The sequence below is a fragment of the Nelumbo nucifera genome, chromosome 2 (assembly GCF_055504915.1).
Source record: "Nelumbo nucifera cultivar China Antique chromosome 2, China Antique-T2T, whole genome shotgun sequence".
NCBI classification, from domain to species: Eukaryota; Viridiplantae; Streptophyta; class Magnoliopsida; order Proteales; family Nelumbonaceae; genus Nelumbo; species Nelumbo nucifera.
Genome location: NC_142650.1, coordinates 83528562 through 83544072, shown reverse-complemented (window position 1 = coordinate 83544072; position 15511 = coordinate 83528562). Strand labels below are relative to the sequence as shown.

The 15511-nt window shown below is 34.2% G+C and overlaps 1 protein-coding gene across 9 annotated transcripts in view; it reads right to left on the bottom strand.

Annotated features, from left to right (window-relative positions):
- Window positions 1-6952, bottom strand: part of LOC104590679 (protein FLX-like 3) — a 44441-nt gene extending 37489 nt beyond the window's left edge. For 6 of the 9 annotated variants that reach the window (XR_016082486.1, XR_016082484.1, XR_016082487.1 and 3 more), the window contains exon 1: window positions 6763-6949. The gene's annotated coding sequence lies outside the window, so the exon portion shown is untranslated. Of the gene's footprint in view, window positions 1-5965; window positions 6115-6460; window positions 6525-6762 lie in introns of those variants that run through there. The other 3 variants (XM_088898052.1, XM_010249403.3, XM_088898051.1) reach the window with 3 other exon arrangements.
- Between the last annotated feature and the right edge of the window lie 8559 nt (window positions 6953-15511).

The following is a 15511-nucleotide window of genomic DNA, read 5'->3' as shown; positions in this document are numbered from 1 at the left end:
ATATTGTTTTACAGAATTCCCTTCACTTACATTCTTAAATTTCTTTTTCTGTTAAAACCACTACAAGTGGATGGTCAGTTAGTTAGGCTGTTGACGTGGCCTTCTCTTGTAAAACTGGCTAACCATTTCCTATTGTTCTGTTTCAGCAGTCTTAACACATGCTAAAGCGGGTTGTATGCAATATTAACAACAACTTGTCACACTATAGCATCATAGGCTGCTCCACATTGATACCAATCTCACTTTATAGAGATCTAAGCCGGAGAAGTTCCAAAACACCATGAGCCATGGACCTGTACTCTGCTTTTGCACTAGATCTGGCCACCACAATTTGTTTCTTACTCTTCCGTGAAACCAAATTGGCTCCAACAAATGTACAAAAGCCTAATGTAGGGTTGAAAATGTTAGAATCCATCATATGGATGGCCGAACCATGCTAGATTGTTGGGCGAATTTCAAAAATTTTTCTAACCCATCCCGAGAACCAATTTCCTTGTGATTTTGAAAACTAAATTTTTTGAATCAATCTTGCACTGAACCAGACCAGATTTGGAACCAAATTGAAAGAAAATTATACTTGATATGGAGAACACAAATTACAGCTCCCAAGATTGAAGTTCACGCCCAATAACAGTCCCAAAATTGGCCTCCAATTGAAAATGGCACAATGTATAGGAGAAACCGGTTCAGCAACACTTGTTCTAGAAATTCTTCTATCCAACTTGTTTGGATCAAGTGGGACGTGTGAGCCTGAATTTCTTCAATTTTTTTTTTTTTGCAAAATCACAGAAGAAAACAAACAAAAGTCAGTTCTTGAAAGCCTAAGTCAAATTAGGGTTTCTTGAGAGACAATAGAGAAGAGTAGAGAACAAGAAGATAGGTGCTCTTAATGGAGCAAACTCCTAATCTAATTAAGAGATGATTCAAATCTGATTTGGATCAGAACTTTTCTTTTCTTAATTGATAAGCATTATCCTCTTAAAAGGATAGGTGCTCCATACCCAGTTTCAACCCAAATAACATGACAACTTAAGTTGTCATATGACCACTTAACTAATCATATTAGTATTTAGTAATGGGCCTTATGCCCATTTTTCGTAAAGGCTCACATCCCTAAGTGTTGCATGGCCACTTTGGGCTTGATATTGTATGGCGTGGGACCCCACAAATGTCTCACACAAGTCCATAAGAGTCCGGCCCTACCCCTGAAAGAGGCTAGGCCAAATTCACTGCTCAAGGCGATGAACCCCTGACCCAATCAGCATTGGTTCAGTTTGGGCCCAACATTTACACCTAAATGATCCTTGGATTCAGCCACCCTATGAAAACCCAGGGATAATGGACTTATGTGAGATAAAGCCCATCAGGTAATCAGCCATGTAATGATCTCTTACACTTAACCTCGCAGCCCATAATGATCACAACACTACCCGACAGGGAAAGACCTCTCCCCAGGGTGCAAGATGCAGTATCACACTCTTTGTTCAGATGGATCCCAAGATTAAAACCTTTTTCATAAAATAGTAGTATAACATATAAATACATTTTCCAAAATCAAATTTCAAATAAAGTTAAAATCTACTGCCGGCAGTTTAAGTTTCTATCAGAAAGTGTAAACCCTGATATCCTCTTTGTCCAACAAAGGGGTCGATCCTATTACTATGGTCACCCAATCAGGAGATTTCCTAAACTACCCCAACATGCCCAGGTATTTGACCCTTGATGGATTTCACTGGTTAGGCATATCAAAAACAACCCAGCCCAACACCTAGTGCAGTAACATAATCGAGTCTGAGGTAATGTATAACTTTCCAATTTTGCCCATCTATCTCCAAGGTCCAGGGCATAACTGGAAATTGGTCCGGGTTCAGTGTCTCTTCCAAACACCCACTGTCTGTGCTTTAGGTCCAACCCTAGCAGTTAAGACAAGCTACTCCAACTATTTGGCAGCACATTAATGTCAGCATTGTCAAGATAAACTCCCCAAGTCTATCCAATGGTTGAGAACATTCTTAACTAACATGAGTCTCTTAAGTGTCCAGTTTAAGGGGTAATACACAAAAATGTATACCAATATAAACATGAAACAACAATGTACTTTATTCATTTATAGATAAATGTTTATGCACATCAATCTGATTGGAGCTAAGGGCATACACTGTCTAACATGTAGATCTCTTGTCATCCAAGTATCCTACCCAATCTATATCTGTATATGCCTCCAGCTTCACATGTTCATGATTAGCACATCACACACCTCGACCAAGATGATTCATTTAGACAAGGATCCTATCAATAGCTTCCCAATGAGTAGCCAATGAGGCATGCATGTACTGACTAACCACACTATAGGAAATATTTGGGTGTGCCATGTAGAGATATAACAATCGGCCCACAAATCTCTAATACCCCCATACATCCTTAACCAGTTCACCATCTAATGCACTAATTCTATGATTCTAATCAATGGGTGTATCTACAGATTTCACCCCAAGTTTTCCTATCTCCTACAACAAATCTAGAGAACATATTTCCATTGTACCAAGTCCAAACCTTGCAACTTCTATTCCCAGGAAGTATCTTAGTTCTCCCAAGTCCTTGATTTCAAACTCCTACAGTCTTACTACAAGGACTTCTTGAGCATATCTATCTCCTCCAGATCACTGCTTGTGACAATAATGTCGTCAACATATACTATCAAAATTGTCACTAGAGGCGCAGGTTGTCACCTCTCCAAATTACATGAAAGCCCCTTGGAGAGGCATAGGTTGTCGCCTCTCCAAATAGATTACATAAAAATTAAAGCATAAAATACATGAAGACTAATACAACATTATAGTGGAGCCTAGAACAAAGCTTCCTTATTTTCCCCTTATTTTTCCAATCAATCAGCAAAGGTATTTGTTGATCTCCCCACCCACTGTATTGTTAGACATATTCCTTGTCAGCCACTTGAATTTCTTTAATTCATTCTTGTAGAACCACAACATCCTCAGAATTCTTCAACCACTACACCACTACCCAATTCATTTGCATGATACTCTCCTTGTATGGCAGCTAGAAATTCTGCCTTAACAGAATACCCAAAGCCCAAAGGACCTAATTAGAGAAGAATAACCTCTCCAAACTCATTTCTCAATACACCTCCCATTCCAGAGGGCCCTGTGTTTCCTTGGCTACTCCCATCAAAAATCAACTTAATGTAGGATTTGGGTTCATTTTTAAAGCTTCTTTTCTTTGCCAAATTAATTTGTAATATTTCTTTTTAGTAAGGGGTTATTTGTTATTTTATATTTAGTATGGATTTACTTATAATTTTCAATTTTAAGTTTCTTACAAAGCCTAACATTATGTATTAGGGTTATGTTACATTTTGAGAAATTGAAATTTTCAAATTCTTCTCACCTTCAACTGTTCTCCTCTCTATACTACTACTCTTCTTGTTGTTTCTTCTTTTCTTCTAACAGGTGGTGCTGCATCAGTTAGGTATCAGAGCCTGAACCACACCTCCACTAGTTACCATTAATCTCCTTCATCTTCCCAACTCTTGGTTGAACCAGGTAGCAGCTCACCACCGCCCCTTCCCTTTTCCTTTTCTTCTTATTCTTCTCTTCTTTTTTTCTCTTCCCTCTAATCTACAATCGAACCTTACAACAATCACCACCTCACTCTCTTTCTTCTCTCCACTCTTTTTCTTCTTTGCGCTTCTCTTTTACTTCTTTCTTCCTTCCCCTTCTGCCCCAATTCTGTTCTCAGCAACAGAACATTAACTATAGCCGTCTCACCCCAATCTATTTTCCACTCTCGTTGTTCCCCTCTCTCTTCACTCTCTCTTCGTTTTTTCTTCTCGTTCTTCTTCCCTTTGTTTCTTTATTTTCTCTACTGCTGCAACCAAGCTAAAGACACCAGTCTGTAAGCAGCCTCTCTCTACCCTGTCTTTCAGTTCCACATCAGCCATCCAACCTCCTAAACCAGCCGCTAACTCAAATCAAAGAGCATAGCATAGGGGCAAATAACAAAAAGGTTTCTTGGGATTATAGTTCAGATTTAAATTGTTGTTTTCATTTCCTGCAACTGAAGCACTAAGCCTAAAAGGCCGTTTTGAACATTGCTACTCATCGATGACACACGAACTATTAGGAGGCCCGAGAAATTATTTGTCATAGCTGAATCCAAAAAAGCTTGAGGTCACTAGGGGTGGCAACGAGCCGAGCTTTTCACGAGTTGCTCGAGCTCGGCTCCTGAAAAGCTCAACTCGGCTCGATTTCAACCGAGCTCGAGCTCGAGCTCGAACCCAATCACTGGCTCAATTATGAAACGAGCCGAGCTCGAGCCTACTAGAGCTCGGCTCGTGAGGCTCGCGAGCCGGCTCAAATATTTATATTTGATATTTAATATATAATATATATAATGATATATATAATAAAATTATAGAAAATAATATATATATAATAAAAATATTATAATTCTTAATTTTTTAAATATCAAATAAAAAATATTTTTATATATATATTTTTATTTTTATAAAATATTATTTCTCAAAATCGAGCTCGAGCCGAGACGAGCTCGAGCTTATGAATTTTTTACTCAAGCTGAGCTCGAGCTCGAGCCTCGTACTATCTGGCTTGGCTCAGCTCAAATCCACCCCTAGAGGTCACCAACCCAAAGGATTGAGTATTCAGAAAACTCATCACAGTTGAATAGGAAGATAGTTTCAGGAACTTTGAAAAGTATCTCTCTTCCATTTGGGTTTTGGATTCACTCCTTTATCTGTTGGGTAAGCTGGCCATTGCTTTTAGGCCCTTAACAATCTTGTGAAGGCCGAAAATATATACGTAACCATCTTACCATCAGTACCCTGCATGTTTTTGTGTGCCCTCATCTCTTTCATTCAAACAAAAAAAGAAAAGGAAGGCCTCTTATTTCTATAGTTATTTTCTATATATATATATATATAGAAAGCTTTGACCACACAAGCTTGACCACTTTGGTAGCAAGTACTTTGGAAGTTAGGAGAATAGAATGAATAATGCGTAAAAATTGCAAAGTTGTTCCAAGGAAAAGCTTGACCACACAATATAGATTAATGATGGCAGAAGTGTGTATTAAAAAATGAAAGAAAAATAAAGTAGAAAATAGGTGCCCAAGAATTAGGTGGGCAAATCTAAAATGAGAAAAACTAATACAATTTAGTGACAGACTAGTAGCGAAAGGAAAGTAGAGTTTAAATGAAAAGACTAATAACATCAAAATGAGAAGACCCCAAAATTCAAAAAAATAAATAAGATATAATCCAATGCCCACAACTAACTTTCATAAAAAGAAAAGGAAAACACTTAAATAAAAACCAATCACAAAATTAACATTAAGTTTAGTATTGAAATTAATAAAAAGAGATAACATTAAAAGAGCAATCAGCATCAAGAGTTTTTTAACCATTACAATCAGGCATAAAAATAATAAAAGAGCCATATCTTGGTGTCAATCCTGGCTATTTGGGATCTTGGGAAGAGTAAGCTAGATAAGGACCTAACATTTAGCTTTTTTGCAGAAAGTGGGCACTCTCAGACTGAAACCTGCATTTCAATGCTTGTCATCCCAAGGTAAACCATTGCACCAAGCAATGACCCCCTAAGTATAGGATTGATATTAAACCTAATATATCAATGAGTAAAGTCATGAGGATCAAGTACTATATCCACAGGTGAAACCGTGAAAGCTAACCAAATTATATCTGGAAAGTAAATTATGTATTAATGTCATAAAAGGAATTATTCCATTGCATGATATCCATCAAGTATAGGCCTTTGTACACTAAAAAAATTGAAGAGAGAAAGAGAAACCAAAGCATATGTGAGATATAAATTAGTTACTCCCAGCAACACACAAAATCACAGAATCTGATAGTCTCAAAGTTCTTCAAGATAGCAGTCCTACAAATAGAGTGTATTTCAGCTGTCATTACTTTGCCTTCTTCTTGTACCCCTTCAGAAAATAGTGCATTTCATTCGTTTTAGAGTCCCCAGCATACCATAAAAAGCCGTAATCTCCATAATACTCTTCCCCTACGGCTAAACAATGATACTCAATCTGGCACCATATCTCTTATGTTTCCTGACAGGAGCAGATGCATTACTACAAAGGAAATAATTTCAGACTCTATTATAAGAGAGGAGCAATGTAGTAGGAAATGATTTACCATCCAACATTTTTTTTATTTGATCGCAAAAAGTCTTTCTCTTTCTCCAAAGACTTCCCTCAAGAAAGAGGCAGAAACTAAATGCATATATAATCTACACAAACAGGATAATGTACCATACAGAATTGGGGAAGACCAAAAGATATGTTTCATTCTACAAATATAAGAATTATCCCTAAATCCATTTGAAAATTGGAAGACACCAAAAGCAAAAGAAATAAATAAAAATGTTCCCCGCTTTATTAAATGATCTTCACATACACCGTTTGATGGTTGAAGCTTTGAACTGATTATATTAGTTCTTCCATCCCGCCTATTCCTTAAACTCCAAGAAATTGCAAATTAAATCAGTTGAGAAGGTACATTTCGCAATTCCCATCTAATCCACCTCCAAATCCTCATCTTCAACCCTAAAAATCTCTTACAGTTCTAGAAACGTAAAGCACATAAGATCTATAGCGAGAGAAAAAAGATGTTTCCAACAAGGCAAAAAACCCACGGAGAACAATCAAATAACAAGTATCAAACAAAGAAAAAAAAGGAGAGAAATCTTAAGACAATACCGGGTTGGCGGTTGGCCGCAGTCTCCGGCGTCTTCTGAGGAAGAGACTCTCAGAGGAAGCGTTCGGTTTAAGATAGAAGAATGTCTGCTGGAAGAGGAAGGTTGTCACTTGTCAGCGCGCCCAGTAGCGTGCAGGTTCGTATCGATTGAGACTAAACGATCCACTACGAAAACCCAAGGCCTAACCCGGTCAGCTGATTATCTCGTTTCAATATATTAGTCAAAACCCGTGCGATGCACGGTTTAGTAAGAAAAATTTGAAGAAAACAGCCAAGACATATATATATATATATTAAAACTGGTTCTCCCATACCTTTCCTTGCAGAAACCCCTTCCTAATTTTATATTTTTTTGAATATTTTATTTTTTAATCCATATAATTATCCTTTAAACCAATAAAGAAATCACATATGCTTAACTATTTCTAACAACCATAAAGAAACAGAGATTTGCTTTTCTAACATGGCACCACTTTCCCCCACTTCCTCCTAAATTCTCTAATTTCTATTTATCTCTTAAATTATCTCTAACTCTTATTTATCTCTTAAATTATCTCTAATTCTCTCCTAAACTATCTCTAATTCCTATTTATCCTCTCCCCCACTTTTTATCTATATCTATGTAAAGAAAGTTTCAATTAAAAAAATTTAGAATTATTCAAATGTTATAACGAAATTATATACTAAATTTAAAATATTTATTTAAAACACAAAAAATTAATAGATTTAATAATAATCATATTATTAATAATTCAATATTTTTACAAAATTCATCATGAAATTATGTAGTAGCAATATAAATTATAATTTTACGAATTATTCAATTTAAATGTTATTCAAATAATAAAAATTTAACATTAAAAAACAAAACATTATTTAAATATTTCAATAACTAAAAATCTTAAATAAAAACAATAAAAATAGCTACATAATATAAAAATATTTAACATTATGTAATAATAATAAAATAAATAAAATTCAAATGATGAAAATTTTTAAATATTTTATATATTATTTAAATATTTTAATAACAAAATATTTAACATGACAAAATTTTAAATAGTTAAAATAACGAAATTATGTAATAAATTTTAAAAAAATAAAAGTAGAAAAATAGAAATAATTAATATTTTAAGAATTTAAATAACAATATTATTAGAATATTTTGGAAATTTTAGGAAAATTTATTACATTTGATAGATTTTGGAAAACCATTGAAAATTTATATAATTTTCATTGCAAATTATTGAAAATTATTAAAGATAAATGACTATGGGAAATGGAAAACTATAATTTGAACAAATAATTACACAAATTTATTAAAAAATGTGTGTTCATATTTTCCCGTGCATCGCACGGGTCCCTGCTGGTTTCCAATTAAACATGCTCCATTCAAGATGGGTTATGTGTAGTTTATTTCATTATAATTCAAGTTGTGCTTTGGTGATAGTGTTTAACTTCCTATGCTCTAGATATATTTATATTATTTTTTGTAATTTAATGCTAAATCTTTTTGTATTTATAAACCATCCTTGTGTTTTGACCCCTCTAATTTTGAAAAAAAAAATGCAAACACCTCATCTCCCTTAGCTTTTTAGTAACAAAGACATTGAAATTTCAAATTTACCTTTCCACTAATTTGTTTTTCCTAACAACTTTAAAGAATAAATTTCTCTACTCTTCTTGGACAAAGAAAGTATTTTAGTAAATTTACATCTTAAGATGTTGGTTAAGGGTAAATTTGATATTTAAAGATATTAATACATTACATCAACATTTTCTATTTCAAATGCTAATAGATGGATGGTATTTACACCTTTTTTCAAAACAATATGGGAGGTTTTTGTTAATGTCAAAACATAGGGGAGGTTCATAAGATTGTTAAACTAATTAAACTATATTTTCTTACCAAAAAATTAGTTAAACTATATTTAAGATTAATAAATTTTTATTAATTTTTACTTCTATTAATCTTTATTAAGTTTAATTATAAAACTAATAATTGTTAGATAATTTTGTATTGGTTTTATATTAATCTTAAATAGATATTAGTTTTAATTTATCTTGTTACTTTTTATCAATAATAACATTTTCTAATAATTTATATTTTATTTAAGTACTTTAATAAATTATTTTTACTATGGTCGATTAATTTTTATTATTTTCAAATGAAATATAAATGGATTATAATTTTTACAATGTTTTAAACTTGTTATTGACTCAAACAATTAAACCATTTGAACCATCACCGCTTATTTCTAATTCTTGGTTTCCTAAAATCTGTTAAGTCAAAAACCGTTGATTTGGCCAAAACCTGTTTCTGCCTATGTGGTTGAACCATTAATTCTTTTGACCTAGTCATTAGGTCAGGGTTACAATATACAATGTAATGAAAACTTCTAAAGGACTTAACTTTGTGCTTAGTTATTTGATTGGGGTGATCTTTTTTTTATTTTGGGTAACTTTTCGTGATCTTTGCAACCCCACTATACAAAAAAAACTTATTTTGTGGCCTCAAATTTCAATTTTTGGCTCTTTTTCGTTATAAAAAAGTTAAAACTAAAATAAAAAGTACAAATTAGACCTAAAATAATATACATACATACATACATACATACATACATACATACATACATACATACATACATACATACATACATACATACATACATACATACATACATACATACATACATACATACATACATACATACACACATACATACATACATGCATACATACAAAATGTAATTATATTATTTCTAATTCTTGGTTTCCTAAAATCTGTTAAGTCAAAAACCGTTGATTTGGCCAAAATCTGTTTCTGCCTATGTGGTTGAACCATTAATTCTTTTGACCTAGTCATTAGGTCAGGGTTACAATATACAATGTAATGAAAACTTCTAAAGGACTTAACTTTGTGCTTAGTTATTTGATTGGGGTGATCTTTTTTTTATTTTGGGTAACTTTTCGTGATCTTTGCAACCCCACTATACAAAAAAACTTATTTTGTGGCCTCAAATTTCAATTTTTGACTCTTTTTCGTTATAAAAAAGTTAAAACTAAAATAAAAAGTACAAATTAGACCTAAAATAATATACATACATACATACATACATACATACATACATACATACATACATACATACATACATACATACATACATACATACATACATACATACATACATACACACATACACACATACATACATACACACATACATACATACATGCATACATACATATATACATACAAAATGTAATTATATTATATCATGTTATACATATATAAATGGATGATGTGTCATTGTTTGACTAGTACAACTTGGATAGTTAAAACGTTGGCTCATAACCTAGAGGTAATAACTATTTAGACTCCAAGTTAGTTTTCTAAAGCATTGGTTTTAGTTGTTAAGTGAAGTAAATAATATTTTTTGTGAAATGCAAATTACTTGATTAATTAACTTAAAAATTAGTTATCTTTCAAATGGAAGTAGATTATGTAGCCTAATAATATATCATTGAGTATCTCCATTTTAATATGATTATTTTTATTAATAGTTATAATTTAATATAAATATATCTAATATATATAAGTTATAGTTAAATTAAATGGCTATGGGTATTGAAAAAGTTAATGAATTTTAGGTAATTTAATGGAGTAATGGAGAGGAGAGAGAATTAATGGTGAGTTAATGAGAGGAGATAAAAAGTGTTAAAGCTGATTGGCCACTTGGAGTTATTTTGTTCAATCTTAAAATTAGAAAATTCAAAAAAAAAAAGAAAAAGATAAGTGCCTTTCAAAAAACAACTAGAAAGTAGGAAAGTGCTAGATTGGCGCATTCCCTTTTAATGTATATATGGATATATATGGCAGGGAATGGCAATTGGGCAAGTTCAAGGTAGGGGCCATATTCCCTATCCCGATCCTAACCTTTGTTGGGGATATAAGTTGCCCTCCATCTGATATCCCTGATGGAGAGCAAGGATCCAATCCCTGGTTTTTTAATTAAAAGCACTTTTGGAAATATATTTACTTAGAATAAAGAAATTTTTTAAATACAAATAATATTTTAAATATATTTTGATATATACAATATAAATATTGTTATAAATAATATTATATATAGTATAATAGATTTAAAGTAAATAAAACTTAATATATAAAACTAGGGTCAAGGTGAGGCGGGGACTTCACTCCCCATCCTCGTTTGGGGATCCTTATTAATCCTCTCCCTTGCCAAGGCAATCTCCATAAGTCAGCCAGGGATGGGGAAAATTGCATCCCTTATGGATGGGCCAACTAGTAAAAAATGTATAGTCAGCCAATGCAATAAAATGGTTGTCTATGACATCGATTTAAGGTGGAGTTTGATAATTCTGAAATTGAAATCAGGAAAGTTAAAAAGATGTTAAAAGTGTTTAAAATCTGAAAAGAGCCATGATGCTTTTCTACTTTTTAAATGCTCTGAATAGATAAAGTTGTTTGTGTTGGATCAACCATTCAACATCTGAAGTTCCCTAATTTTACTATTTTACCCCAGAGCAAACTATTTGATAAATTTGAGTTCAATTTGCACTATTACATATCAAATAATTTATGAAATTCAAAATAATACAAATAAAGAATAATAAATTAATAAATAATAAGTAACACAATTAAAATTAATAAAAATAACTAATGACTAATAAAAAATAATAAATAATTAACAAAGAAAGCTCCTGGACCTAGCTATTAATTAGAAATAAAGATAGCTCCTCAATCCAGGAGTTCCAGGACTATCCAATGAGTGGTTGTCTTGGATTTCTGTAGTCCAATAATCACTCGCCTAAACTCAATAAGTTAGTGGTTTGATAAAGATGGTGTACCATCAAGCATTCTCTTTTTAGTAGCTATTGTGCCATTCATGTGGTGTGTGGCCTTCTAAGATACATGCGCAATTGTGATATGTGTTCCTCTCTTCTCTTTCTCTCCCCTCTTTTCCTCTTTTTTCTTAACATGTGGACTTTTTAATATATGGGCTTGTCATTTCTCTCTCTTCTCTCCTCCCCATCAATTGGTCCCTTTCATTTCTATCCTCTCTCTCATTTTCTCCCTCACAATCTCTCTTAACTCTTTCAATTCCAGCTATTTTGTTTTCTTTCATTTTCCTATATCTGTTTTGCGATGGTTCATGGGTAGGGTTCTATGGTGGTTTGCTGATAGTCATGAACTAACGTGTTAGTGCACTACTCCTTTACTGATAGTAATGAACTAACATGTTAGGATTTAGGTATTGACCTTAGTTGGCCATTTTTCTTCTTGATTGAGATGACATTGGCTAACCATTGTGGGTGAGCAATTGGTTTCATGAATCTTACTTTTAGGAGTCATTCGACTTCCTCTTTGATCTTTAAAGGTATTTCTTGTATGAAGATTCTTTGTGGTTGTTTCACGAGCTTAAACTTGGGATCGATGCAGAGTGAATACTTAACTAACGTTGTTAGCACCCAATTTTTGTTTAGTTCCCTCTCTAACCCAATTTTTTCACCCCAGATGCCTGATCAGACCTCACCAACTTCCTCGAAACATGCCAAAACTTTAAGAAACCAAATCTCAACTTAAATACCCCCAAATCCACCTTTAAATCAACAAGATTCCCTACTAATGGTCACGATTATGCCACACCACCACACCTGTTACCCAATGAAACTTTATCACATGAAACAAATTCATTTATCATCCAATCACACCAAATTTCATCCCTAAATCACTTCATTTCACCATTCATCCATTAAAGATTCCATTTCAATACATCTGACACTTCGCCACGTTTTAAAACCCAAAACCTACGATCCACACATATCCAACATGATCAAACCCTCCTAACAGCCTCATAATTCAAAATCCATGCCACTTCACCAAAGTCCAACTAAAAATACCCTTATTTACCCATACATAAAACCAAGATTCCATTTTGAGCCCTTCGTTGGCCAAAATACTCATAACTTAGATCCTTACGATTCCCACACCTCTAAAGTCATTGGACACTTCCATTAAACTCCAAGGACCTCAGGATACCCACAACCCAAATTTTAGATCCAAAAATCCCTATTTTCCCCTTCATACACAAAAACTCCAAATTGATAATTCTCGTTACTCTTTACTCTCGAAATCTTAGATCTCGATCATAACACCACTCCCAAATTCACCCAAACCTCACTAAAAATTTCATCAATCACCTGATTGACCATCTGACAAATTTTAGACCCAAAAATACCCATTTTACCCTTCATCTAAGAAGATCCCAAATAGACGATCCTCATTAGCCACCACTCTCCTAATTCGAGATCTTCACCGAGATACTCCATCTGTTAGACAGTTTTGTACGCCCTTAGCTTCAATCAGTTTTGATGTACTTTTGATATTTAATGTAAATAAATAAAGTACATGTTTGATTCATGTTGTGTGGTATGCTTCTGTGTAGGACCCTAAAATTGGATAAACCCTTATCCACTTTTAGACCCAAAATGACTATTTTACCCTTTCATCAAGAAAAATCCTGATTTAACGCCCCTGTTGCTCGACACACTCCAAATCATGATTTATCACTCTGGTGCACTCCCCAAGGCCATCAAACCCTATCATCACCCTTTTCGGACACCTTAGAACCCCATTGGAAAATTTCATTACAAAATTCCCCATTTTATCCCTTCATCTATGAAGATTCCAATTCGTGCGATCTCATTATTAGAGATAAACCTTAACATCTTGAGTTTAATCTCAACCCTTGAATCCTACACATCATACCCCCTTGGACTTGCCTTCTCTTTGCAAAAATCCACCTTCTGTTTTTCATTTAAGTCCCTACACATTCTTGGGAAATCACCTAAACCCCCCACTAAACCTAGAATCAATCCTAGCCTTAGGTTTGAGCCCCCTTGCTTCACCACCATAGGATCGGCCTAACCTTAACTTCCACACCCCCAAAACCCTAAATTTCAAAATCCTAATTGCCTCCCTTCATATTTACCTTTCAAATTTTAAGTTTAAATTTTAAATTTAGATCTCCCACATTTTAGCCATAAATAAGGGAGACAAGGGGGGGAGCCTTTGAAGGTATGTTGTCCCCTAGTCTTAAATTCGGTCAAAGAGGGAGGAAGAGCCCATGACAGAAAAAGAAAAAGAAAAATATATGTGGCAATCCTCCTAGCCATTAGATGGGAACCAAATCATCTTAGCCATCCATCATTTTGAGAGTTTACCCAAAACCCTAAAACCCTAACCATTCTTTCTTAAACCAAACTAGACCATAAACCCTTTCCAATTCAGTCCAAACCTAACCAAGCTAAGTCTAGTTTGGTTCTAATGAGACTAAACCAATCCCTAACTGAACCAACCTAGCAAACCCTATCCCAATAAAAAAACCCTAAAGACAAGTAAAAAAACCATCTTTTTTGAAGAGGGATTCTCTCACATTCGGTCTTCTCTCCCCAAGACTCTTCCTACCGAACTCCACCTTCCTCCTCTCTCTCAACCTCCTTCCTCCACCACCGAACTCCTTGGCTCTCATCTCTTCTCCTTCATACCCAACAACCAAAAACCCTAGCCTCATCCTTCTCTCTCACTCACTCCCCCATTCTCCTCCATCTCTAACCCCTATTCGATCTCAGCCCCTCAAAAAAAAAGGGGAAGAGAACATCCCATTTTCGTGTAAATGAAGGAGGAATAAGGAAGAAGAAGAAAGAGGAAGAAGGAAGAAGAGAAGGAAAAGATCTCCTCAATTTTGGCCAGGTAAAGAAACCCTAATCGAACCTCACCTTCTCTCCTAACTCTCCTCCCCATCCTTCCCAATCTTCCTGACCAAACTTTACTAAGAAAACCTTCATCCACCTTCAACCAACAACACCACAGCTGAAATCTCTACCTTCCTCCCTCTTCCTCCTCCTCCTCCTCCTCTCTCTCTCTCTCTCTCTCACATTCTAACCTGAACCAAAATCCCCATTTCCTTTCTCCCTTAACCTTTCTCACACCCAAAGCAAAACCGAAATCCCTTTATCTCCCTTCTCACTCTATCACCAAAGTCTCCTATCCACCACCATCTCACGACCAAAATCTCAGGGAAACCATCTCATTCGACCAAGAGAAGCCAAGACAAGCCATTCAACCAAGAGAGAAGCAAGGGCAATGCTAAAGAGGGTTAGCCATGTGAAGGAGTAAAAGGAAGAAGAAAACTAGATTTCGGCCCAAGCAAAGAAGACCATCAAGCATTTCAGCACCATCAACATTTCAGCTCATATCATCCATCACTAATTGTTTGTCAAAAGGCCACAAAGATATGAGCTTCTCATCTCATTCTTTTCTTTTTCTATACATTTTTTCTTGAACTTTATTGGTATCATAGGTATCTCTAATTTCAGCATGTAACCCTTTTCATGTAGGTGACATTATGTAATTATTTTGAGTAGTTTTTCATGGTGGATAGATGTAGGAATCATTAGAACATTATTTAATCACTTTGAATGAATATCCCTTGTCTTATAGTGTTTTATTTTGGCTGAATTTGAATTTGTTTCAGTTTTGAAATCTATTCACTTTCATAATTTTTCAATTTGATTTAGTCTAGGTTAAATGATTTCTTTCTTGATTTTTTTTTTATATTGGAAATAACAATTGGAAGGGATTTTCATAGGAGATTGAATCACTTGTGCTTTCCCTTTCCCATTTGCTTGGTAGGAATGAAGGGAACCTTCGACAAAGAAGGAGAG